The sequence below is a fragment of the Podarcis gaigeae genome (genome assembly GCF_964106915.1).
Source record: "Podarcis gaigeae genome assembly, chromosome: 10".
NCBI classification, from domain to species: domain Eukaryota; kingdom Metazoa; phylum Chordata; class Lepidosauria; order Squamata; family Lacertidae; genus Podarcis; species Podarcis gaigeae.
Genome location: NC_139686.1, coordinates 36,669,710 through 36,697,404, shown reverse-complemented (window position 1 = coordinate 36,697,404; position 27,695 = coordinate 36,669,710). Strand labels below are relative to the sequence as shown.

Sequence of the window (27,695 nt, the reverse complement as noted above, 5' to 3'; positions counted from 1 at the left end):
CAAGGGCAGCCCTATGTAGAACACACTTTACAGGAGATTAATCTGGAAGTAATTACAACACAAAAGACCATGACAAGGTCTGGGACAAGGTTTTGTAAATGGAAAAAGACACTCCTCCCTTGAAACTTTTTTGTTGTTGTTAAGCCTGGAGCCTATCCCTCTGGCTGTTCTCATGGGAAGGCTTTGTGATGTAACATCTTCTCAGGGACATTTCTGAAAGTGCTGCTGCCAGGCTGGGCAGCTGCAGTCCCTTGAGCTGCTGGCAAGCAGTCTGAGAAGCTCAAAGGAAGGAAAACAGCAGTGTAGGATACTGCCATATGGCGAGTCAGACTATTGATCCATATAGCTCAGTATTGCCTGTGCTGACAGATGTTAACTCTCCAGGGTTTCTAGCAGGAGACATTCCCAGTCCTTACCTGGGTATGCCAAGGATTGAACCTGTGAAACTTCAACATGCAGAGCACTGAGTCATGACTGTTCCTCAAGCAACAGAAACAATGAAAAACACTTGCAGTCTTCTACAACTATTGAGTAAGGTATACACCAAACCTTCAACTCCAAACCTTGCCATTTTTCTTTACATTCACCCACTTCACTCAGAAGGAGATGAAAAGGGGTTCCCATCTTTGTGGGGGGAACAAAGAACCCTCAGAAGAAAGGGGCAGTTTTTTGTGCACCTTGGATCATTCAGACATGAGGAATATTGTGTTAGTTTTCCCAATTATTATGCTAGTGCTTCTGTTCTATTTCCTAATGTTCCTTGCACACTGCAGTGCTGTTTGCACTGTGGAACGATGGCTTTTCCACTGATATACCGATCTCTCATGCTAAATATAAGCCACACCAGTGTGACACAGAAATGAATGCCACCAGACAACATCGCTACTCCTCAGCCTTTCCACACATACGTGCTTCTATTCCCCCAGTATTCACACATGAAAAATGGCAGGAAAGAACAATATTCTGGCACTCTGCCCCAAATTTCATCACTTTACTCCCACAATTTTCTGGGTTAACAGGGTTGCAAACAGATTTTTTTTCTTCTTCCTGGAAGTAATTAACACACCAATAAGTGCTAAACCTCCACTATATGCTGCTAGATTTCTGGAAGTGGCTCTTGGGGTCATGTTAAAGTTCAACTATAATGTGGAAATTAACAGTTAGAGAAATGAAATAAACTGACGTGCAAATGCAGCCCTTTACTTATTTCTCTTCAGAAATCTGGTCTTTTCTAGCCAGTCATGTTCTTTCACTTCCTCCCTTCCTCTCGAGGTCTAGCATATATTGCTTCTTTCCTCAATTAATCAGCCAGATCACCCTATTCAGTCATCTGGGAGGATTTTAAATCTCAATTTCCTAAATGAAAAAAATATATAAGGGGAGGGGGGAAGCTTAACAGTTCATCCTTCTTAGCCAGAAAGCAACATTCAAGATGAGCTTCAGATGGCTTAGAATAATTACGGCCAGGCTTCAGTTTCACAAATGCTCAAATTACTCGGTTTATGTATCGTTTAGATTAAAATATTGTCCAGAAGGTACTGAAGACACACCCCAATCCCCCTTCACATTTTAAGCCTTTATATGTGACCATTATGTGTCTAATATCTATTATTACATGTTGGGTGTGCTTATTAGAAGGGTTCAGTTCAACTATATTTGTCTTGAGCATACACTAGTAAACAAATGGGACTTGCAGTAAAATGTTGACAGCAAAGTGCTCAGGATTCCAGCCAGCCAGCCTTTTTGCGGCGTACTACATTTCTTCCATGTCCCCAATTCCTCCCCCCTCAACAGAAACTAAGTGCTCTGTGGCCAATTGACCAGTGGCAATTCAGAAGTGGGCAGGCTAGCAGACTAGCTTAGGGGATGCAGGCAATGCCACATGACACACACAGTTCTGCCTTCCAACACCACACTGCTACTGCACTGCTCACCCAGCATTCGCCGCCTGAGGCAGCTGTCTCACTCAGCCTAACAGTAGGACCGGCCTGTTCCTATTAAAGGAATTTATCTGACCATCATGGTTGGGAAATTAACTTGGAGCACATCTACACCATGCATTTGAAGCACATGGCTCCCCTATACCAAGAATCCTGGGAGTTTGTTAAGGGTGCTGGGAACTGTAGCTCTTTGAGGATAAAAACTACAGTTTCCAGTATTATTTTGAGGGGAAGGAGCCATGGCTGTTAAAGTGGTACAAATACGCTTCAGATGTGTGGTGTGCATGTGATCTTTGGCTCTTCCAAGATTACAAAGCGGGTGGATTCCTTCAGCTTATTTGCATCCGGCTTCCCAGCAACCTCCACTTTGCATCTGCTTGGCAACAGCGTGTGTTCTAAGACAGGAATCAGCACCACAGCATTTAGTTCAGCCTTAGCACCCTGTTACGGTTATTATGCAGATAAGCAGAATGTTTATGAAAGAGCTGAGGAAAATGCATGCATAGAATTAAAACGTCCTGCCTGAGTCTGAAATGCTTTTTTGAAGTTAATGAGAACGGCTTCGGACGTTAGAGTGATTATAATTCTTTATTTCTGCTTTGTAAATAAAGTCAGTTGTGGGGTTTTTTCTAGGACGAGGCTAAGAAAAAGTGAAACTTGAAATATTGTTTTACCTGTCTAAGGCAACTTAGTAAATATTTAATTACATTACTTTAAATAGTGGTAGGTTAAAACAAAGGGGTGGAGCAACCCATAAAAATGCAGTTTGTTTAGTACTTTGATCTTTTTTTATCACACTCATCTGCCTCTTTCTTTGTTATGTATTATTTAGTTAGCTATTCAATTTATATCCTCCACGAGGAGCCCAGGGCAGAAAGCAACAAGTGATAAAGCAATAAAATAAATATTCAAAACTATTCCCAGTCTGGGAAAGATCTCATCTTAAAAGCACGCACGTTCAAAGTTCGGCCCAGGGGCCTAATTCGGCCCGCTGGTCAATTTAATCCAGCCCCTGTGGCAGTTTATTTCCTGGTGTAAAATTTTGAAAAAAGCTGAACAACTTCAATCCCCAAAAAAGCTGAACAGTGTAGTGTAGTGGTTAAGAGCGGTAGACTCATAATCTGGTGAACTGGGTTCGTTTCCCCGCTCCTCCACCTGCAGCTGCTGGGTGACCTTGGGCCAGTCACACTTCTCTGAAGTCTCTCAGTCCCACTCACCTCACAGAGTGTTTGTTGTGGGGGAGGAAGGGAAAGGAGAATGTTAACCACTTTGAGACTCCTTAGGGTAGTGATAAAGCGGGATATCAAATATAAATTTTGGGTGGAAATCCCCCCAAAAGCACAACAACTTCAATCCTAAAAAAAGCTCCACAACTTTGGTGTTAATCTTTTAAAATGCTCCACAATCTCAGTCATAAAGAAGGTCAACAACTTCAATCCTAAGGAAAGCTCAGCAACTTCAATCCTTTTTTTTTAGGGGGGAAAAAGGTCAACAACTTCAGGGTTAAATCCTTTAAAAATCTCAACAACTTTGGTCGGTCCTCACACCTGTTTCACTTCATCAAATCTGGCCCTCTTTGAATAAAGTTTTGACACCCCTGGCTTAAAAGGCTGGTTGAGATAGGAAGGTGTTCCGTAGGTGCTGAAAAGACAATAGGAATAGTATCTGTCTAATATTCAAGGGGAGATGATTCCAAGGGGCAGGTCACTAAAGGCCAGACTCCAACATTGTACAGAGCAGATCTCCTGATAAGATGTTATCTGCAGAAGACTCTCACCTGCAGAGCACAATGATGAAATGGGTATATAAGGAGTGAGATGATCTTTCAGGTATCTGGTCCAAAGCTGTACAAGAATTCATATACCAAAACCAGCTTGAATTTAGCCCTGCAGCTAATGGCCAGCCAGTGCAATTCTTTCAACAGCAGGGTTAGACGCTAGCAAAATCTTACCCCCCAAAAAATGTAATAATTTTTATTTAAAACAATAATGAAAGGTGAGCTGGCATACTATGGAGGTGAGGGAAAAGTAGTATAGTAAAACCCACAAAAAGTCTGAGAAATCTCAAACTTGACAAAGAATTGAGTGTGTGTGAGAGAGAGAGCTTAATACATGCAAAGCACCATATGTCAAATAATCCTACCTCCATATGTGCTTTGATAGGTTCTGATGTGGCTTTACTGACACAGAAAGCAGTCTTGCAGTGGAAGAGAACAATCACAGTAAATAATATGCGCTCAATATGCCGTGACAGTAAAAAATGGGAAAGGCTTGTTAAGAATTCTTAGAAAAGGGATTAAAAAGTATCATCATAATTGCACAAAGAGAGGGTGTGTCTGAATTTGGAACAGTCTGTACATTTCTGATAGCCCGTTTCCAAAAAGATATATTGGAAATAAAGAAGGTAACATAAATGATCCAAGGGAATCTATCAGTTCTTAACTAACAATGCCATTCTATTCTTGTCTACCCAAAAGTAAGTCCCCTTATGCAGAGCTCTGCAGCCTAAGAAAGAATTAGGATGTGTGCTCCAGGACATCCAACAACATCTGGAGGGCCACAGATTCCCCACTCCTGCGTCAAACTGTTGAGAATGGTTGCTTTGCAAGTAAGGTTAGTGAAGGGAGAATGTAATGTAAGATGGTATGGGAAGTGTGACTGCAGAAATATGCTTTCTTGTCTCTCCCACACATGCACAAATACAAGAACTCAAGGTCATCAAGTGAGAACTGAGAGACTGTTTTGGAAAAGAACATATGGGACTCAATGAGCGAGGATGTCATGATGGCCACAAATAAACATGGTAATAGCTTTTTTAAAGGATTAGTTGTGTTAATGAAGGATAGGTCAACTGGGAGAAGAACACACAAGTACTGGTGCCAATGTAGTTTTTTATCTCTTTTTGTCTCTAAGGTCAGAGTTATGCTATAGCTTTATGATAAAACTGGCAAAAGATATAATCCATTTTCATCACTGCCTTCTAGTCATAATCGTTAGAAATGCAATCTCCGTTTTCATTTATAATAAACTGGAGGGTGTTGATTCCATAGGGGAAGACAAGCCTGCTGGCAAACTTCCTGGGGAAGGCTTTGCCAGCTTGCTGCCCTCCAGATGTTTTGGACTGCAACTCCCATCAGCTCAAGCAAGCACAGTTCAGGAAAGCCTGTTCTAGGAGATGTGGCTGGCCTCTAGGGACAAATTGCTGAGGTAGGTAATTGGAAAAGTAACAGCCTTCCATGCATCCATATAAGATGTGCCCCAAAGGAAGGATGAATGCACATAATTCCGAGGACAAGGGCAGCCAACGTGGTGGTCTCTAGATGCTGTGGACCACAACTCTCATCAGCGCCAGCCAGCATGGCCAATGGAGTTGCAGTCCATGTGGGCAATTACTGTCTGGGAAAGCCCCATAGCAAGTGCAGAAAACCATTTGTCTAGACCTAATAGCTTACGGATGCCCCATTCTTGAACTTTAAATTCATATGGGATGTTATGTGAGAATGTGTAACTGGCTTGAAGGAGTCCAAAGCATTGAAATGTTCCAAGTGGCACTTGAACGCACATCCATCTGGCTATAACCTTAGGCTGATAAAAGGTAGACTGTTGGAGTGGTGTTCCATCACAAGTCACCTTGACTATACTAGTGGAATAGGCTGTCTAAAGTTCTGCTGAAAACCTAGCGTTGCACCTTTCTCTAGCCCACAAGCGCCATGCTCTATTCATTCTTCTGTAATGGGTGTTATTAAAAGAAATTTCAAATGCATCTCTCTTAGCTAGTGTCCTCTCCTGTCTTGTGTGCTGCTGCTGCTGGGAATTTCAATTAAAATATATTTCTCAATTATATCTATTATAATAAACTATACGAGCACGTGTTTTTGCATCCTCCATTTATGCCTAATTAATCATTCTAGGAGTGCCAGTACAGGGAGCAGCAAAGTCAACCTCGTCTGTGAGAAGTACTAAAAGCAAGACATATTTATTATGCTTAACTGCTTAAATTATAAAAAGGGCACGCTTACAGCTCAATGGGAATTTGTGTGTGTTGTGTTTGCAAGTAAGTGCTTTCCCTGATTGACTAAAGAAGCATCTTAAAGTCTTTAAAGGATAACAGGGCTCTGTTGCTGAGTAACTCACTTTTTAAAAAAAGTTAATTAAGCTTTTGGTCTGATATACTGTTTCCTACTTGGAACAGACAAGGTATTGCTTCACTTGGAAAACTTAAAAGTGGAAACTGCTTCCCCAAAGCTGATAATCTTTCTTATCAGATTAATGCAACATTTATATTTAGAGTGAAACAGCAACAACCCAATATTACAATGTATGGCTAACAACTCTACCCAACCCCCCAAACTGAAAAAAGGCAGGCTTTAATGTGGAATGCCAACACAAAAATTATGGCAACCAACCAGTTACTAAACGAAAATGAACACTCAATCCCAACCAACCAACCAATGACCCGACCCTCATCTCTAAATTAAAACAGTCAAGATTTCATATATTACACAAAATGGTTTCAAAATAACTAGCTATCAACTGACCCAGTATTCTTTTGTTCTCTGACTCCATCTTCTAAGGTCACAGCCTCACCTTTAATCAATGGACAATTTGCATGCATTTAAATTACTTTGCATATGTTAATACATTATAGCTGGTTTTAACTCTGAGAAGTGGCAGCCTTGGTACACATAGGGCCCATCGTGAAATAATATAATCCCATTTTTCCCATTTTCAAATGTAGATTTAGATCCCCAAAGGCATAAGCATTTTCATTGCAATTTATAGTAGCTTCTATGCAGTAGTTATAACAGGCAGAATGTGTGAGGGGAAAGAAGGAGAAATGAGCTCATAAAAGCCTCTGAAAAAATATACACTCCTGATCATGTGCAACATAGGGCCTAATTCTAAGAGAAGAGACATAAACAATCTCACTTGATGGGTCCAGAAAAGACTATGCTGCAGATATGACTGCATGCAATTGTTTATGCACTCCTTTGCAGAGAGTTTTTCTACATAGAAAAAGGCCTCCCTATATTTTTCCTTCCTCTGCAATCATTCGATATTGACAGTACTCAAGATTGCTGAGTAATGAGGGCTGGGGCTTTTGGGGACTGATAGGTCGGAAGGCAGAAAGACTGGCTGAAGATGAAGCCAGAGCCAATGACAGCTGCAACCAACTATTTCTACCTTTGTCCCTGTCTTCCTGTCTGCTGATTTCTACAAGGGCAACACTGAGACTAAGGAGGAGAAGGCTGTGAGCCAGTGCCACCTCCTGAAATGATTGTGAGTAAGAAGGTAGGCAGGTGGGTGGGGATGCCTGGGCCAGCCCAAGACATTTTGCCACCTGAGGCAAGCCCCATCCCTGCCAGGGAAGAAAGGATGGCTGAAGGTCTACATCAGGAACAAGGGGGGGGGGGAGAAATAAAGATATCCATTGGGAACAAGGGTGGGAGGACACCAGCAGCACCTCCTATTTGACAAGAGGGGGTGTTGCTGAGGAGATTTGTTTTTTTATATATATAAATATTTATTAAGATTTTTTGTGAAAGAAAAACATAAGTAATAAACAACATTGCTTATATCATAACAAAATTTCATAACTTGTTTAGACTTCCTCGCGTCTCCTGCTCCCACTTACATTGTTGAAAAGTTTTTTTAAGCAAATTATCATCTTGTTTACAATCTTATATCCACTCATTTAAATATAGTCTAATAGTTCTCCCAAAGGGTTTGTCTTTTCCTTGATCTCACTTATCATCAAATTCCAGTCTAATTTAGTGGTGGCCAATTATTTATGATCAAGCATCCTTCTTAACATTCAACCAAATTACAATATTTTTGTAAATAAATCTTAAATTTCTTCCAATCTTCTTCAATCCTTTCTTCTCCCAGGTCTCGGATTCTGCCAGTCATCTCCGCCAGTTGCATATAGTCTATCAGCTGCATCTGCCACTCTTCCAGTGTGGGTAGATCTTGAGTTTTCCAATTCTTGGCAATGAGTATCCTTGCTGCCGTTGTTGCGTACATAAAAAATGTTCGGTCCTTCTTTAACACCTTCTGGCCGACAATACCCAGGAGGAAGGCCTCTGGTTTCTTAGTGAAGGTATACTTAAATACCTTTTTCAACTCGTTATATATCATTTCCCAGAAGGCCTTCACTTTAGGGCAAGTCCACCAGAGGTGAAAGAATGTTCCTTCATTTCCTTTACATTTCCAGCATTTATTATCAGACGAATGGTATATTTTGGCAAGTTTAACTGGGGTCATGTACCATCTGTATATCATTTTCATTACATTTTCCTTCAAAGCGTTACATGCAGTGAAGTTCAGCCCAGTGGTCCACAACCTTTCCCAGTCCTCAAACATAATGTTATGCCCAATATCCTGTGCCCACTTTATCATAGCAGATTTAACCATTTCGTCTTGTGTGTTCCATTTTAACAGCAAGTTATACATTCTTGATAGTACCTTAGTCTTTGGTTCTAACAATTCTGTCTCCAACTTCGATTTCTCCACCTGGAACCCTAGTTTTTTGTCATTTTTAAAAACTTCTTTAATCTGGGCGTAATGTAACCAGTCTCGCACTTTACCCTCCATTTTCTCCAAACTCTGCAATTTCCCATTGTCACCGTCTTTTTCTAATATTTCCCAATATTTTGGCCATTTGGCCTCCATATTGGGTCTTTTTCGGGCCTTAGCTTCCAGAGGGGAGAGCCACCTCGGAGTTTTGTTTTCCAATAAGTCTTTGTATTTTGTCCAGACATTGAATACTGCTTTCCTGACAATATGGTTCTTAAAGGCCTTATTGATCTTAACTTTGTCATACCATAAGTATGCATGCCAACCAAAAGCATTGTTAAAACCTTCCAAGTCCAACAGTTGCTGAGGAGATTTGACCTCCAAGGAGCATGCTGTATAGTAGCTGCACAAGGCAAGACTCTTCAGAATCACGTGGAACTATATTGTTCTTGCCAACACAGCAGAAGGCATGAATGTAATGTTGATGCTTCTCAATCAAGATGCAGCAGGTGCTGCACGTAGGAGATGTAGAGTTCATTCTTATATCTTCCTCATGCATTCAAAATAATGCACGACAGCTTAAACTGGAGACAGAGGCCATACACAGATGCTCATTGCCCCTGCCCTCAGAATCCCTGCTCATGCCTAGAACACCCCCTCTCTCCCCATCGTTCCTGTGCTGAGTGGAAAGGTTTGAAATGGGTTTGTAAATGCTTTGTTATTCCTCATCAGTTTCTGATTTTGAGCAAGAAGCTGCTGCTTTTTAGACCAAGTTAGAAGGCAGAGGGTATCTGTCAGCAGTCATCAAATCAGCAAGGAAGATCTATCTTCTTTAACAACATTTATGTACCACTTGTTAAAACAAAATACGGTACCTCCAAGTGGTCTACCATCGATAAGATAGGAGCTTTTTGTTCCTTGTGATTGCCTGCAGAACAATAGTAAAGTCTCAGTTTTGTAGTCTCCCTTCTCATTTTCTTATTAAAAGTTGATAAAGAGAAATGTCTCAAATATGCCAAAATGAGGAAATGTTTTATTGTAGATATGTGCCTAACATGTTTCAGCATGATTGCCTTATCAAGAGCTTATTCTCTCATTTCTTTGCAACTTTAACCAAGAAAGCTCTGTTACGAAAGAATTTGCATGGCAAAAGCAGAACTTCCTGGTTTTTGTGCTGACTAAAAGTTAACACAGCGTTATTAATAAATATTGGTTTATTTCTACTAATACCTATACAAGAGCATAGGTGCAACTATGTGGTCATTGTGTGCTTTGTAAACGTATTCCTAAATACAAGTCCTTCACTAATCCTGTGGATAAAAGGGTTTATTCCATTTGCCGTTTCCTAACCTCCTGCAGCACCTCCAACATTATGTACACTACAGAATGTGCATGTCACAAACTCTACATTGAAAAAAATGAAAACCTCACTTTTAATCAGTGTCTAGTAGGCGCAGATAAAGATTTCAATGGGCCTAATTAGTTCTCTTTGTATACAGAACGTGTAAAAAAAAGTGGGAATCAGTCTGTCTCTTTGTTATCCTTGCATTTGTTTACTCATGAGAAAAACAGTTCAATGTGGTAGCGTATATTTTTTCCCTTTCCTTCTTTCTTTAAGGTGCATTGCTCAATTCACCATCTGGAACTTGTTAGCAGTTCTATAACGAAGACTTTCTACATTCAATCCTGCTCATGGGGCTGCATAGACTGCTAGTATTCCTGCAAGCTGATTTAGTCATCTGAGAGTGTTTGAAAGCTGAAGGTGTTTATTGGATTCATTTTCAGAATGGCAACTTAGATTTGTTGGTCTGATTTATTTATTTTTAAGGGTGTTGGCACAAACACTTGTGTCTATATAAATCAAACACACAAGGTAATTTACCTGTCAAGGAGAGGCCCACTCCTCCCACCCCAGCATTGCATCTTGACATGTCCCTTTGAATGAACGAACAGGGCTGTTGCTTCAAATGGGGTCAAGTTACTAGGGCACTTTCCTGGCAGGTGGGTCAATGTTGCTTCCCGGGAAAGGCGAGGCAGTGGGGAGGTTGGCATGGTGCAAAAACTAGCAGGAATGCCAGATTGGCTCTGCCCATGGGTACAGGAAGCACCTGGAGTCTCCTGGGAACCTTACGCATATTTTTCTGAGGAAGGCAGGAAGATAATAAATGTGGCAAACCAATTGAACAGTGCCAGGACATATGAGGGAGAACAGCAGTAGCCTGTTAAGGCTGCATTCTATACACACTTACCTAGGAGTAAGCCTCATTGAATTCAGTCAGACTTCAAGTGTTGCAGGAGATCTGGGTTTCCAAAAATCTGTTTCTTTCATTAAAAACAGTCATAATGTAGTCATATTTGGACCATTGGGGAAGAGTGGATTAATTGCTTTCTCCATGCCTTATCTCTCAACTTAATTTCCCCCTTGAAGCTATTAACAGTGGAGGAGGAAGGGGAAATACATGCAGTTTATGTCAGGGAAACTGCATAGGGCAAAGGGTTAAATCACTCCTCACACAGCTTTATTACCCTGATCCAAAAAACCATGGGTTTTTAATTAAAGGAAAGGACATAGGGAAATCCATCCTATGCAGTATGAATATCTGAGTGGGTGTTTTTACATATTGTACGTTGACATTGTCAATCAAAGTTTAGTCCTTTATGTATTGTTAGCTTTACTAATCAAGTCTCCAATTCTTCCCCATGGCTTCTTGTAGCAATGGCTCCAATTTCTGGAAAGCCACGATAAGCGAATGTGGGCTTTGGCACGGAATTCAATGCTAAGCAAACATTGGAAGCAATCCACTCAGCACAGAAGCTGCCCATCTGTATTCATTTCCATGGGGTTCTATGCAGGGCAATGATGTCTGCGCACCAGTGGTGCCCTGTGGATTGCATCAATGGCCTGGACTCATTAAGAGCGATGTTGCTTAATGGCAGTGGTGACAGAAACTGCCTTCCAGATGACTTGAGTCTTTGTAGGTCAGTTCTCTTCAAATTAGGTCTCTTCCTCAAGGCCCATTATCTTAAATTGCAGGTGATATAACCAGTAATGCCAGCTACTAACCCACATTTCAGTAATCCCATTATGCTTATAGCAGAGGGCTAAGTGTCTGGGAAATTGCAATCCAAATGGTATGAAATGAATGAAGTAAATATTGTTCACTTCTCCCATTCTGAAGGGTTCTCATGTTCCATATTCTTGTTCTTATGATTCCGTCCCCTCCATGAAAGCAGTTCCTTCACCGTTGTATTAGAATGGTATGAACGATGGGTGGCCTTGTCTAACTTTGGAAATACTCCTGTGCAGTGGCAGACCTACCATTTTGGGGGCCTGAAGCTTGAACTGTTATGGGGACCCCTTTGCAACCTACAACAAGGTCTCGATAACCACTGTTATCTTATTCAATGGGGTGGTTCCAAGACAGATCACTGCAACTTAAAAAAATTGATTACTACATCCTACTACATTAACTACTTCCTCTCCTTCCTTGGAGGTTTTTAAGCAGAGGTTGGATACCTGTCTCATGGATGCTTTAGCTGAGATTCTTGCATTGCAGGGGATTGGACTAGATAATGACCCTTGGGTACCTTCCAACTCTATGTTTCTATGATCTCAGATTTTGATTTAAATTGCTGTACAGTGGTGCCTCGGGTTACATACGCTTCAGGTTACAGACTCCGCTAACCCAGAAATATTACCTCGGGTTAAGAACTTTGCTTCAGGATGAGAACAGAAATCATGTTCCAGAGGTGCGGCGGCAGCAGGAGGCCTCATTAGCTAAAGTGGTGCTTCAGGTTAAGAACAGTTTCAGGTTAAGAACGGACCTCCGGAACAAATTAAGTACTTAACCGGAGGTACCACTGTACTGGATTATCTCACATGTCAAAGTCACTGGTGTGAACAAAAGTTTCTTATGCCTTACAATTTTCAAGTTTTTGCAACTCAAATTGGATCTACTCGACCCATTTTTTTTAAAAGCAATGTGGAGTAAAGTAACTTCTGGAGCCCCTCTGAGATTAGGAGCCCTGAAGCTTAAGCTTCATTAGTTTCACAGTAGATCTGCCCCTGTTCCTGTGCATCTGTTGGTCTGTGGCAATCAGGGCCATAGCTACTGGGAACTAGTCAGGTTTTTGGTCCTGGGTGAAGCCCCCATTGAAACTCCCAGCCTGTGTGTGTGTGTGTGTGTGTGTGTGTGTGTGCAAATGTGCATGGGGGTTCCAAACTGGGTCTTTGACCCAAGGGAAATAAAGCCTTGGTTGCAACCACCTTTACTTAGGCCTGGAGTACAGCCGTGACCCAACGAACTAGTCACAGGCCTATTTGGCACATTTCATAGGCCTGAAACCCATGACCTTTGGTGATAGGTATAGGCTCTGGAGCAGTGCTATTTTTCTAGCAAAAGAGGTGCCAGAACTCACCATGAACACCTCTCTTGTTCTCTTAGAATGGCAATGGCGCCATTCTAGAATGTGAGGTGCCAGAACTAAGTTCCGGTGAGTACCCGCTGGAAAAAAGCCGTGACTATTACATGGGGATGGAGGGGAATTTGATTCCATTCACATTTAAAGATGAACATTCCAAAACCATACACAAACACATCTTTCAAAATCCAAAATATGTGCTGCCCTTCTCCAGCTATGTAATGTGTACAAAAATGCATATACTAGGGTAAAGTGTGCATTAAAATGCTTACATTTGTGAGAGTAGCATGCAAATGCTTGACCACAGGATTGGGCAAGCTTGACCACAGTAGTTTACTCCAACACTGGATTACTGCAATGGGCTTCCCTTTGAAAACTGATGCAGAAATGAGGGCAACTGAACTTAGAATTGGAAAAATGAGAAACTGAGAGACAGACTCGCCCATCCCTGATGACTAGTTAGTCTAAACTAGCCCATAGTGGTGGGAGTTTCTCATGGCTTTTGTGATTTCTATTAACCATAAGACATTTACATGGAATTGTGAGAACCACTGTAGATGCTCTGAAACAAATGCACAACTATAAGAGTCATGGAGAGAAAGAGTAAGAGAGAAAATGAAACATTTCTTCTTCAATTTACTTCAGCAATGCCTTTTTCACAAGCGTGATGCATAAGGAATTTTTGTATGTTCGTTTCAGAATTTCATCCATACCCATTACTGAAACTCTTACTTGGTTTGCCTTTCATTTGTCAAAATCTAGTTTGCTTCATGTTTTATTCATTAGTAATTACTTTGTTAAAGTACTCACATTCATCTTAAGTTCTTTCTTTCTTTCTTTCTTTCTTTCTTTCTTTCTTTCTTTCTCTTTCTCTCTTTCCTTCTCCCTTTCTTTTAATTTTTGCAAAAGCAATGGTGGCAGTAGTGCAATGAGCTGTCTTTTGTTTCAGCAGCCAGCACCCCCATTCCCAAGAACACCTCAGAACAACATCCAGAGCATCCTAGGAAGAACAAAATGGCAGCCACTGGGAGTGTCCAGTGTCAGAAGTTAAGTCAAAAGAAAAAGGGAAATTGAAGACAGTCCTCACACCACAGCAGAACCACAAATGGAAGAAATTGGTTCCCAAACAGACTCCTCTGCATTCATTTCCCAACATATGGAAATTGGGCTGAACGGGTCCTGTTCTGTTCAGTTTCCCACTCGTTCTGAAACAAATGCACACCCTTCATTTGCAGTATGCTATTCTGTTTCTTGTAACCACTGTAAGGCTCTCTTCAGCATGGAGCATAGGAGCCCTTTCAGTTCTGCACCACAGTGGTATGTGGGCAGAAAGCGCTGATTGCGCTGCTCTTTCCATGCCATGGGCCACCCCTGCAAGGTTCATGGTGTTCACGTAAAGACCTCATTCTCATTCCTAATATATGTAGTTAAAACAGCCTTCCTCTCCAAAGGCTTATAAAAAATTAAAAAGGATCGATAAAATATACTTTGGAAGAAAAATGGTTTGTCTAGGCAATGTAATTCTCATTATCCAAATCTTCTGAAATGAAACCTCCTGGGGCAAAAGGCTGAGCAATTTGGGGGCATATGCAGCTTATTTTCAGGTATATAAGCCTTTTGGCAGTCACATTTAAGTGGTGTTTGTTTTGGTTCGGTTTCTTCTGCTTCCACATTCATTTGCAGGGTTTACGAGAAAAACTTCGTGTTTCTGTGGTGAAGCACAGAAATAGATTCATTTGCTTTGTGCTCTCCTTTCTCACAGGCATTTGGCAGAGCGGTTCACATGGCTAAGGAGGGGCATGTTTCTGAATGAGAGGTCTAGCCCAAGGCAGCAACAGAGCACTGCTGCTAGCATTTCTCTCTCTCTCTCTCTCTCTCTCTCTCTCTATATATATATATATAAAATATCCCCTTTGGGTAGTAATAAATTGCAAACGTTTATGAACTTTAGTTACTGGAAACAAGAGGAAGTTACCCATAGGTAATGCGGATCCTCATTTACTGTTGTTGTTGTTTTTTACTTACCACACACACACCAAAGTCACATACAATATTGTTCACAAGTCCACAATCCTCTTCAAGCATTCACAATTACATGTGAGAACTCGGACTGGATAGGGGCAATGGTGTGTGGGGGTGTGGGGGTGGGTGTGGGGGTGTATGTGTTTGTTTTTATTTTCTGGCTAGCCACCCCTGTCCAGGAGTGGCTGGTGTGGTGGGGCAGTGCTGTGCAGGCCATTCCACTGTGTTGGCTGCTTCTGCCAATATCCCTGTGCACACTGCCCCTGCCCCTCCTCTCCTGATCTCCACACATTTAGGTCTGCATTGAGATTCTGCATTGAGACCAGCTTGGTGGGTTTCTGGATGAAACATCGGCTCTGGATCCATTCCTGTCCGGCTTGTCATGGGACCGAGACGGCTCTGGTCGCCATAACAGATGATCTCCACAGGCAGCTGGATTGAGGTGGATCGGGGCTGCTGATTCTTTTAGACCTGTCAGCAGTCTTTGACATGGTCGATCACGAACTCCTGGACCACCGCCTTGCCGACGTGGGGATCCAGGGCACAGTCCTTCAATGGCTGTGCTCGTTTCTCTCTGGTCGGGGACAGAGGGTAGTGCTTTGGGGGGAATTGTCATCGCGCCACTCCTTATTGTTGAAGGTCCCAGTCCACAGAGAGGTTAGGCTGGCCTCAACTAGAGCCAGGGCTTTTTCAGCTGTGTCTCCGATCTGGTGGAACGCTCTGTCACAAGAGACTAGGGCCCTGCGGGACTTGACATCTTTCCGCAGAGCCTGCAAGACAGAGCTGTTCCACCAGGCCTTTGGCCAGGGCACAGCCTGACTCCCTCCTTCGGCAATTAATTTTATAATGAATGATTTTAGATGTTGTGTTGTGTTGTGTTGTACTGTTGTACTGTTTTATTGCTGTTAGCTGCCCTGAGCCCAGCTTCAGCTGGGGAGGGAGGGCTATAAATAAAATTTAGTATTGTTGTTGTTGTTGTTGTTGTTGTTATTAACTGCATGGTTAGTGTTAAGTTGTGGGTGAACATATCAGACGACACAGCGATTCTTCAAACAGCTCTTGTTCATTCACAGGCCAGAACTGAACTGAACTGAAGGGTTCAGCCAGCCTGCTTATATGGCGCTCCACTAGAACGCAACAGTAACCATTTTCTGTAACTCTCCAATCACTGAACGTCACTTTCAATCCCTTATTTGCATATGTGGACCTGAGTGAAAACTATCTACAGTATCCCCCTGCTGGCCCAGGGTGAGAACTTCAGTACATAACAGTTAGGGTATTCAACAGGGACAAATGAAGGCACTACACTTAGGCAGGAAGAACCAGCTGCACAGATATAAGATGGGGGGGACACCTAGCTTGCCAGTAGTACATGTGAAAAGGATCTAATGGGCCTTAGTGGACCTCAAGCTTAACATGAGTACCTAGAGATGTTGGGGGTTGAACCTGAGACCTTCTGCAAAGCAGATGCTCTCTCACTGAGATATGTTCCTTTTCTCTTGTACATAGTGTTAAGTTGTGGGCAAACATATCAGACAACACAGCGATTCTTCCAAAGCAGCTCTTTATTTGTAAGCTGGAACAGAACTGAACTGAGGAGCTCAGTCAGCCTGCTTATATAGAGCTCCACTAGAATGCAACAGTAACCATTTTCTGTAACTAGCCAATCACTGAATGTCACTTTCGATCCTTCATTTGCATACAAACTATCCAATCACTGAACGTCACTTTTGATCCTTCATTTGCATAACCATCTACAGTATCCCCCGCTGGCCCAGGGTGAGAACTTCAGTACATAACACATAGGATGCTAACCAAGCTGAACTGAACACATCTCAAAAACCCCTTTTGCAAGAAGGTCTGAACTGGAGCCTGCATGTGGGGACATTGAAGCAGGGCTTTTATATGTGCTCTGATCCACTTCAAGCCATATACAGTCACTCAAAGAGGGTTCTGGGTCACACAGAATGGAGGCTGTGCCAATGGACATTCATTTCACTGAGAAGTGCCACCATATGTAATATATTTTGCATGGAAAAAAACCCCATACACACCACCATGGGCACGTCATAATGAGAGAAGAGAAGCTGAAACCCAGCAAAACCCTAAAGGGATTCCAAAGAGTCCTGGGAATGAGGCAGAAAAAGGGATGCCTTTTCTGCAGGGAAAGAAAACTTCCAAGAAATTAGAGGTCAGATTTTGGCAAAGCGCTAGTGTAATTAAGCAAGCAGTGCAGTAAATCACAGGCTACATAATGTCTTTTAAATTGGTTTCTAATAGCACATGGCCCTTGTGAAAAGACACTTAGTGCTGGTTATTATTGCTATTGCTAATATTATTAATATTCATAGGATGGCATTCAATTAAGTTTTACTCAGAGTATACTCACTGAAGTTAATGAAGGTGACTAAGATAGGCCCATTAATGTCAATATGTCTACTCTGGGTAAAACTTAGTTGAATGCCACCCATAACACCAGCACTGTTGTTGTAAACCATCTATGTGTGACTCTCCTTTAACTCGAGCAGTAGCCGCTGTTGACAGGAATGGGAGGGTTCCATCTTATCTTTTGCTTCAGACAGCCAAATGTTTTAGAACAACCCTGCCCTCCCAAAAAATCTCACCCTCCCCTCCCCTAGCATGCAGACTGCGTTGCTTGCAAACATCTTGTCAAAATACTTCTCAGTCATGGCCAGAGTATTTATGAGATGCTCTCCCTCCATCCTTGCAACAACTACAAAATCCTAAAGAGCAATTTGTTGTTGCCTTTTGTTTCTGTACAGCCTTTCTCCATGATTTTGTTACATTCCATTTTTTAGGAAGATTTCCAACAACAATGACAACTGTACGAATAAATACAATTATCACTAAATAGTGCAGAACATGCCTGCAATGATGTGTCTGGAGATTTTGCTTCCGAGTTCCCATTAGCATGACACCCCATTAACATTATATGAGTCTGATGTATTGCAGTCGGCCTCACCATAGGATTATTACAGGAAGCTGGATGTTACTAGCTCAGGCAGAGAGAGCTTCAGGCAGGCTTCCATAGCCACATGGAAAACCTGGGAGTGGTGCGGATGGCAGCAGCATTTGGAAACCTCATAGCCCAAGGACACATACCTCAAATTCAATGGGATCTTTAAGTATGTCCATCATTTCATGTGCCCAAATAACATTTGCCCACCAGGGAGTCTGCTATATAGTCTTGCCTCAGATGTTTTTAGCAACTTAAGATCTGCGGAGGCTTTTAGCTTAATGGAGGTTTACACAACCTTTTGCCCTACAGTTTAAATGTCTCCAGCCCTGGTGGGCCTTGTGGTAAGTGAGGGTTTGGGTGTGTGCTGGGAAGGATAAGGATGAAGGAGAGCCTTCATGTATGTAGCAGTAAATGTAAAAATAATGCAGTATCCAAAAAAAATTATAAACACAGCCTGAATGTTCCAAAGCTTAGCTAGGTTTTGCTTGGTTAGGAGTCAAAACCAACTGCTCTCTGCTGTATAGGACCATTTAAGCTGCCCAGATCTTATAGGCAGATAGCAGACCTCCTCCGTATGAACTTGAAGAATCTGGTGCACTGAATCTCAGTGATTCTCAAAGCTGGGATAGAAATCCATTGGAGAGATCCATTGGGGAGTTGAGGGTATCTGAATGCTACTGGCTGTTGGTGGGGGACAGGGGACAGGTTAGTGGGTGGAAATCAGCTGGTGCAAGAAAGTAAAGAAGGTCTAACAGTGGTGCCCAATGTGCTGCACTGCAAGTCCCATCAGCTTCAGTCAGCATAGCCAATGGTCAAGGGTGATAGGTGATAGAGACGGTCCAAAGCATATTAGTTGTCTTTCTGGGTTGAAGGGCAGAACTGCCAATTGGGTTCTACACAAAGGGAAAACACGACTGGCAAAAACTCAGATAGCCAATGCTGGGCTTATAAGCCTTGCTAGCGAGCAAACCAGACTTGAAAGAAGACACGCAGAGGAGGGTATCTTTGGGCCTTGCGTTTGGATTTGTAATTTTAATGCAAATCCACCCAGATACAGATCTTAATTGAAGGCAGAGGTTAGGATAATTTGCAAATATTTCATGATTACTATCGTGACAGGGTTGCCTCCCAAGCAGGCAAGTATCTTGTGGAAATCAGCCTGCAAGAACACAGCATGTGCAGGGAAGCAACACACACAGCTGTGCTGGGAAGGGGGGATGGAGCCTCGCTTCCTAAGAAGAACTGTCTCAAGTAGGAAGGGGTCTGCACACGCAAACTTCACCCAAGCCCAGCGGTTCCCCACCGTCCCACCCCTTCAGCACAGGGTGGAGCACATCACAAACGGCAGACTTTGAGAAGAACTTCAAAGGTTCTCCCTGGAGGATTTTCCCGTAACAGAATTGAGAAACATGAAAATACCAAGCCCTCTTGTTTTTCTTTACTCACTTAATCAGTCACATTGCTTCCTCAAAGGTTAATTGCTATTTTTTTATGCAACGTACATCCCCTCCCCTCAATATATTTCCAGTTTTGTTTGTCTTTTTTGTTTCCTTGCCTACTTGGATTGATTAGGTTGTCATGCTGGAAGGCCAAGAGCACAATTGTGTGCATGTTTACTCAGAAGTAAAGCCTACTGTGCTCAATGGGCCTTATTCACGGGGTACAGCTGGATAGGATTGTTATGGGGATCTACAAAGATTTCCACTCACTGATCACATTATTTGAACTTTTATAAATTTTTAATTTATTTAAATGGTATGTATTGTTCTTTGCAATTAACCTCCAGGATGTCTCTCTCTCTCTCTCTCTCTCTCTGTGTGTGTGTGTGTGTGTGTGTGTGTGTGAGAGAGAGAGAGAGAGAGAGAGAGAGAGAGCCCACATGGCAAAAATCTATACAATTTGTTCCCAATTGACTCCTATAATAGCTTTTGTGTTGCTCTGCAAAGCCACACACATGAACATTCACTTTAACATGCTTTGCCATGCTAAAATGCTAGTCTTAATTGGGTGTGTTTGAATGAAAGAAATGGTGTTTTTAGCTCCTGTAAGATACGGCACAAGACAACTGTATACGCAACCAAGTCTTCACAAAAGAACAGCTCTTTGAAATGCTCAGTGAACTAGATGGGAATTAAATTTATAGACATTCTATTTCTTCATTAATTCAGAGATCAATCCTGGTTATGGGGAGCCAGTGAATGTTACACTGACTTAATTTAAGCCAGAGTAAAGTATGCCAGATCCAATCCCTGTTTTAGGGGTACATGCCAGCTGAGCTGGTTCCAGTCTGGCATAGTGAAAAGAAACCATGACAACAGAGATCCATCTCTGCCAGCATTGCCACAGGAATGGTGCTCACAAAGGGGAGAATTCCCAAGCACCATTCTAGGTAGCTCATGGGAAGAGGCTCTCAACCGCCAGCCCAGGAATGCAAACTAAGAGAGAACATGTGGTGTCCCTAGCAATGCTCAATTCATCAGCCTATCAGCACAGGCCGCACATTGTGCACTCCAGGCATGCGTACCACACACTTTACCAATCACATAGCCATGAGCACCAACAGCATGGCACAGAACAACCAGGTAAAACAAATACACGTGGAGCACACCAGCACATCCCACACTCCATACGCTGGGGAAATGCCTGTGGATATTTTATTGAAAGCACCCTATGAAATACACACAGCAAAGGCAGCCATCAGACAACAAACAGACACCCCTCCCCAAACCCCAAAACAAGCCCACCTGCAGCAGGGATGATCCCGGACATTGGCAGCAGGCACTGTCTCCTTGTCGTTAGGGAGGGACAAATCCATAAATTTTAGTTGCTCACGTTTTCAGCCTGAAGTTCTCCCCATTTGCAATTTTAAAAAGGAAATCCACATGAACATTCACATTTCTCCTAATGTATGCATATTTGCATGTTTGGCATAATATAAAAATTTCTGCAATTATTTCCCCCTAAAATAAGACCATTATTTACATTATTTATAAATATATATAGACATCCCCCCCCCCCCCAGTATATACTTCATTGTATAACCGTTTTGGTTGGAGAACCAGATCGCAAAATTCAGAGATGTGTGAATTCTGAAAGATAGCTGCATTTCGGTTTGCATATTGACTCCATGAGGGCAAATCAGGTTGGTTCCCATTAAAATGCTAACTGACCCAATTTCTCCCCCACCTCTACCTTCCGCTCTCTGTCTCTTCTACTCTCAGCAAAGTGCTTTCTGCCAGAAGGGGAAAGATCACCCTGTGGATGGGGCAAATGTTAATGAGGCCCCCAACACTTCTCCAAAACGGGCATGAGTTGAGGTGAAACACTTCACAAAAAGCGGCCCCTGTTTCAGCTAAGCCCTCGATAGGCTATGCCTCCCATTACTGAAGAATACTGTATTTGAAACCTGGAATTCAACGTATGCCCAACCCCATCTGTCACTCCGGCACTGGCAATGTCTACCGCTGCATATTAAACCGTTGCACACAAACACAGTCAAAAGGAGAAATGTATGCTGTTCCTTATGTGAGCCAGTGTTTGCAAAAGTTGAATCTGAAGGAGGGGGAAAGGCTTGTAAAGGCATGAAGCGTATTTTCAAAGCTGGCAGGCTTGCCAAATACACAGCAACCACTTAACGGATGTAGAGAGGGGGAGGGGGAACCTCAGTCCTGAGGGCCAAATTCAAATCACTATCTGGCCCTCGGGATTCTCATCAGGTCACACACATGTCCAAGTCACGCCCCTCATCCTGCTTTGCACCCTCTTTACCGGGCTCAAAATTGTCTTTGAAACTCTGATTATGCTTCTCATTTGCATGGATGGAGGATAGAGAGGGTATTTGTGCTAGCCGAATGTATGAAGGTACAAGTCACATTCATTGCTTTGCCCACATTTGCCTCTAGCCCTGCCATCAAATGGAACGTAGCCCTCAGAATGTAGCCACATCCTGAAAAAGTTCACCTGCTCTAGTTGCGGAGTGAGAAGCCCTTGGAAGTTGTGTTTGCCTGGTCTCTGGCGGAACTAATACTCCAGGGAGAGTTTTGTTGATTACTCCCTCCAGGTGCTTCTACCTCCCCACACCTAACAGCACTCTGGAACCATGTTTACAGGAGCACTCCTGTCCCTCCTGTGAGGCAATTGCCTCTCCCTGGTAGTGCTTTGCAATGACAAAAGACCCGTCAGGCTTCATTTCGACAGTGTAACTTGTAGTTTGTCCCTCAAATGTTAAGGCTTCACAGCCATGATCAAACCTAGAAGAAGCTGGACTTGAAAAAGCTGGCTAAATCGGTTCTTCTTCCCAAAGAATTATGTTCCCATAGAGCCCTAGTTTTAACCAGTCTTTTTTATTTTCAGTTCTTTATTTTCCACTAGCTTGAGCAAACTTCTCCTGATGCTTTGGAACACAATGCCCATCATCCCTGACCACTGGCCTGTCTGAGGCAGGAGTCTAAAACATGAGAGGAAAAACAGTCTTGTCATTCAGCGGAAGGGGTGATCCATGTGCTACTGATCTGTCAAATATGTTGTTCCTGCAGAGGTTTTACCTATTCTGCACCCCCCCACACACACACCTGCCACAAATCTCTGTCCCTGTGTACATAAAGACTGCATTCTTATTACACACTGATGTGGCTTCATTACTTTGGGTTTTATGCCGTTCTCCTTGGCAGCAATAATAACTGATTCCTGTGTGTTCCACTAAAGGAGCCACGTGATGCTGATTCTCTCATGCACTGCCATGGAAATGGGAATGGAAATAGCTCAGGTGACCATGTGAGGTGGACCCCTGCCAAGCAATTGCATTTAACAAGAGCTGGAGATAAAGGGAGCACGTGGACCGCTCAAAGAACTCCAAAGACATGCATTCACAGGCACCCACACACACATAGACAGCCTTCCTCCACCCCTTCAACAGCCCTTTTGATATACTACAGTTTTCCTCACTTTTTTTTTAAAAAAAAACATTATTCATCTCCGTCAGCATGTTTGAACCAACAGCCAGATTGGGCAATCCTTCCTAGAAGATTAAAATACCACTGAGGCCAGATTTCTGTGATGCAGGAGTTCTCACACTTTGTCACAGCATGCCTCCCTAGCCTAAACCTCCTCACAAGTAAATCAAGGTGCTTTCACATTTCACAGGGCAACCTCCCCCAAAGAGGCTCACCTGGTGCTTTTGTTACATAGTTTTAGGTGACAGGCAAAAACATTTCTGTTCTCCCAGCCTCTGGCTAATTAAACAGCCTTTAGCCTTTTAAATTTTCTTTTCGGGGGGAGGGTCGTGACATACACTTACTACAATACCATATGGCATGAAACTTACCTGAATTTTGATGTGGGCTTACATAAAGCCCCCAAAAGGATCTTCTTTGCTATTATTCTTAATTACGGTAATTTACACAGATCCCTTCTTCAGTTATCTAACACTGTTTCTATGCTGGAAACTGCAAAGGGAGCTATGCAACGTCAGACACAGGCCACAACAAACCAGTCCAATTAAACAATCATGTTGTGTTTGGGTACTCCTATCGTATATAGATCTGTACTGTATTTAGCTCCAGCTTATTACAATATAGATTGATGGACCTGATGGCAACATAATCTAGGTAAGTGAATACCTGCTTCTTGATAGGGATCTGGGAGTCCTAAATTTAGGAATTTGGAGATGGAGTCCCTGTGTCTGCTCATACTGATGCAAGGCTGCCTCAGGTAAAAAGGGTGTTGTCATACACTTTGCATGACCTATGGATCAAAAGACAGTTGCCGCACATTTTGTGACCCATTAAGTATACTACCTTGTAGCCTGAAAAACTGGCTTGCTTGATTTTGTGATAACTCTGTAAGAAATGGCTGGTTGTCATTTTTCTATGCACTGAACGGACTTTTCTGAATAAACACAATTAGTTAGGTTCTTGTAAAAAAGCTACAGCAGGGATGGGCTCCCTTTTTTATTACTGTTTATGAGTATTATAATTTCAGATGTTTAACCCTAACACTTCCTCCCCAAGAGGAACCCAGGACTGCTCACAGCAGTAAAATTAGATGAAATGATTCAAAACATTATGACAGCAGTTAAAACCAGTGGAATAAAAACTTCATAAAACTGTCAGCCAAAAAGCCTGGACACATTTTTCAGAAAGTATTTACATATTTCAAGAATGCAGGTAAATAGATCTCTGCATGCTCAGAAATCTGCACAAAGTTCTGAGCAGTTGTCGAGGAGGGCGCACAATGCCTTTTGCACACCCTCCAGTCCCCTATTAGCGCACACTCAGACACAACCCCTTTCACACTCACACACTCATCATAGACACAGATTCTAGAGCGTCTGGGAAAGAACCAATAAGCAGAATTCTGCATACAGAAAGGATGCTCAAGGTCACTATTAACTGATTCCTCATCCTCCTGCATCCCTGGTCTAGGGCATAAAACTGCCCACATAGTGCCAGTTGCTTATATCATTGTGGGAGAACAAACCCCCAGGAACACAAGCAGAAGGTTCGATCCTAAAGGACTCCTCCCTGCTCAGCAAATGTCCTTCCATGAAGGAAGGTAGTAGGGTTTAAAAATAAAAAATATGCAGCTGTGTTGAACTACCTCCTATGCCAGTTTGGGGGTTTGGAAGCTTCCTTAAACCTCTGGAACAGATTTTTGGGAAGTGTGGGGGTTGGGGGAGTCAGCTAAAATCATATCCTGCCCTACCATTTGCACGTACCTTCAATTATGGAAACATTAATTCTGTGCATGGAGGAGCACCATAGGATCTAGCTGTTTGTGTGGGTGGGCATGCACAAATGCTCCCATATGGAGGCAAGCTTGCTTGGTCAAGTAGTCTATATGGACCAGGGGGGTGGGAATCCAGCTAACTAGGCATTCAATTAACTGATCTTATATTCAGGGGGGGAGCAGGAGGGAGAAGAGGGAGGGAATCATTTATTTATGCTGTTCATGTTAGGGCCATCATTTATTCATACTGTTGATATAGTTCTTTCATCAGCTTCATATCACAGTTGATCATACATCCAAACAGTGCCTAGGTCTAAGCACCACCATCACCACCAAAAAGGAAAAAAGGAAAACGGAGCCAAAAATCCGCAGCACTTTAAATGTTGCTTTTCAACACACACTGTGCAAAGGTGCTTGTGTTAGGCCAACAAACACATCCACACACATATACACAAAGTGGCAGTTCAATGCTTCTGGGACAGGAAAAGAAAAGGAAAAAAACCATGTATAATTCAGTATTCTCGTCTCTCTGCAGGCTTTATATAGCAATTTAACTAAAGGCAAAGGGGCTTTCCGAGTGAACTGAAATGGAATGAAAGAAAAGCCAGTCGTGGAATTGTAAGGAGGGAATGTTCCTTCTTGGAGCCATCTAGTCTAACCTCCTGCACCAAAGTGTCATGAGGAAAAGTGCAAGCAAAGTCCACCCAGATGTCCTGCGTTCTACAGCCATGATTTTATAAACATGGTTTCAGACAGTGTTTGCAGTTGTTGTTGTTGTTGTTTAGTCGTGTCCGACTCTTCGTGACCCCATGGACCAGAGCACCCCAGGCACTCCTGTCTTCCACTGTCTCCCGCAGTTTGGTCAAACTCATGCTGGTAGCTTCGAGAACACTGTCCAACCATCTCGTCCTCTGTCGTCCCCTTCTCCTTGTGCCCTCCATCTTTCCCAACATCAGGGTCTTTTCCAGGGAGTCTTCTCTTCTCATGAGGTGGCCAAAGTACTGGAGCCTCAGCTTCACGATCTGTCCTTCCAGTGAGCACTCAGGGCTGATTTCCTTAAGAATGGATAGGTTTGATCTTCTTGCAGTCCATGGCACTCTCAAGAGTCTCCTCCAGCACCATAATTCAAAAGCATCAATTCTTCGGCGATCAGCCTTCTTGATGGTCCAGCTCTCACTTCCATACATCACTACTGGTAAAACCATAGCCTTTACTATACAGACCTTTGTTGGCAAGGTGATGTCTCTGCTTAAGTGTATGCAGTACAGTATTTCTAATATATTGATGCATGCCTCTCCAGTTTCTGAGTGGTGAGAGATTCCAGGTTTTCCAGGCGCTTACCCAGGGTTTGTGTCTCCTTCAGAATGAGGGGCAAGGAGACTGTGGTGCCTCTATGATAAATTCACACATATATGAGCCTATGATGGAGAACGTGCCGAGCATTCACATCCCCAAAGGGTCTTGCTTCTCCTGTAGCCACAGCCTTGGATTCAGACAGAAATCAAGCACTGCTCAGTCTCTTCTGTTTTTCCAGCCTGCTGCTTCCAGCTTCTAGCTCCCATAACTCAATTCTCCACTCTGGCCTTTGTCTGTCTGTGAGTTGAGGGAAGGGAACCCACCCACAGCACTGAACCACTTCCTTTGTTACCTTAATGACCCATACTTATAAGGTTGTGTTCTTTGTTGTATATTTTGTTGGTGTAAACTGCCTTGTGCATAGTAATATAGAAAAGAGGTATAAAAGTTAAAAGTGAAATGAAATACTTAGGCTGTTACCTCACAAGGAAGCTAGTCTGGCTATTCCAGGAATTTGAATCCTTGCTTAGATTTTAACATTTTCTGGTTCCAGGAATTAGAAGGCTATTGGCATGCAGCCTACTCCTCCCTTCCCAAACTCATAACAATATATTTTATACTGTGTAGGTTCATTCATACTGATTTCAACTAGCATGTCATGAAACAAAGATACAGGGTCGCTGCCCCCCAACACCAGCATCACTGCTGCTTACTTGGGACCGCACTGGGGCAGGGTGAGGAGGCAGAGCTTCACTATCAGCAGGGTGGCTCCACCCCCATCCCTCTACTACGGCTTACAGCCTATTTGACTTTAATTATGCCCAGTCTCTGTGGCAGTCTAACTCATAACCCCCATCCTGAATGCACTTATAACTAAGGCACTGAACTAGCTTTCAAATTATGGTGATGCCAAAGCGCCAATTATCATGGTGACATGTTCATACACAACAATCAAGTGAAAACTAAGTAATGTAAGCTAGGTGGAAAGATGTTCAGCCTAGATACTGAACATTACATTTTAGACTGAGGCAGCAGACAACCAAAGGTATGGCAGGTACAATTAAGTAGATGTAAATAAGTACCACTGATAAGAAGTGCACAAGTTAGAGAACATATATACCTGTACACACTGCTATTTTTCTAGAAAAAGAGGTACCAGAACTCACCACCTCCCTTGTTCTCCTATAATGGCAATGGCACCCACCTGAGAGGTGCCAGAATTGTGTTCTGGAGAGTTCCAGCTGAAAAAAAAACTCCTGTGCTGTACATCTTAGAAGGCCTAAGTGCTTACATTGCATTTATTATGGGACTGATCAGTGCTGCTTTTCATACAGGAAGGCTGCTAGGAAGTCATTTGCACAGGGTTCCCTCAACTAGATTTTACTCTTTGATCTATATCTGTTGCTGGTCAAGCAAATCAATATACCGGTAATCCTAGAACTGGCCATGTTTGCATCATGCAGGCTCAGTTGAACCCAGACTGCAGACAACAAGTGAGAAAGATGCCTCCAAGTTGCCTCTGTGATATTTTGGGTGATGTTAGGTACTTTAACAATGATGCTCTAATGGTATCTAAACTTATGCAGTTATTGGTCCATAAGAGTCAGCCATCATTACATATAATTGAGTTGATACAGGGGAAATGGAATGTGTGGTTTGGTTATGCTTTAAACTTACGCGGTGCTAGGCTTCTCCCAATCAGATACATAATCTCTATAAATATAAAATTCATATTTTAAAATACAGGCCTGTCTAAACTCAAGCTACCAAAGATGGTGGGGAATGGTGGTGGAT

General features: G+C 42.7%; 2 long non-coding RNA genes across 2 annotated transcripts in view; one reads left to right on the top strand and one right to left on the bottom strand.

Moving 5' to 3' along the window:
* LOC310825665 overlaps positions 1-13,941 on the top strand; it is a 217,145-nt gene extending 203,204 nt beyond the window's left edge. The window contains exons 9-16 of the long non-coding RNA XR_014555412.1: positions 385-536; positions 4,417-4,552; positions 4,990-5,146; positions 5,851-5,993; positions 7,161-7,219; positions 10,074-10,217; positions 11,170-11,434; positions 13,830-13,941. This is a non-coding gene — a long non-coding RNA (uncharacterized lncRNA). The remainder of the gene's footprint in view (positions 1-384; positions 537-4,416; positions 4,553-4,989; positions 5,147-5,850; positions 5,994-7,160; positions 7,220-10,073; positions 10,218-11,169; positions 11,435-13,829) is intronic.
* LOC310825690 overlaps positions 1-23,327 on the bottom strand; it is a 104,943-nt gene extending 81,616 nt beyond the window's left edge. Inside the window, exon 1 of the long non-coding RNA XR_014555446.1 lies at positions 23,203-23,327. This is a non-coding gene — a long non-coding RNA (uncharacterized lncRNA). The remainder of the gene's footprint in view (positions 1-23,202) is intronic.
* Between the last annotated feature and the right edge of the window lie 4,368 nt (positions 23,328-27,695).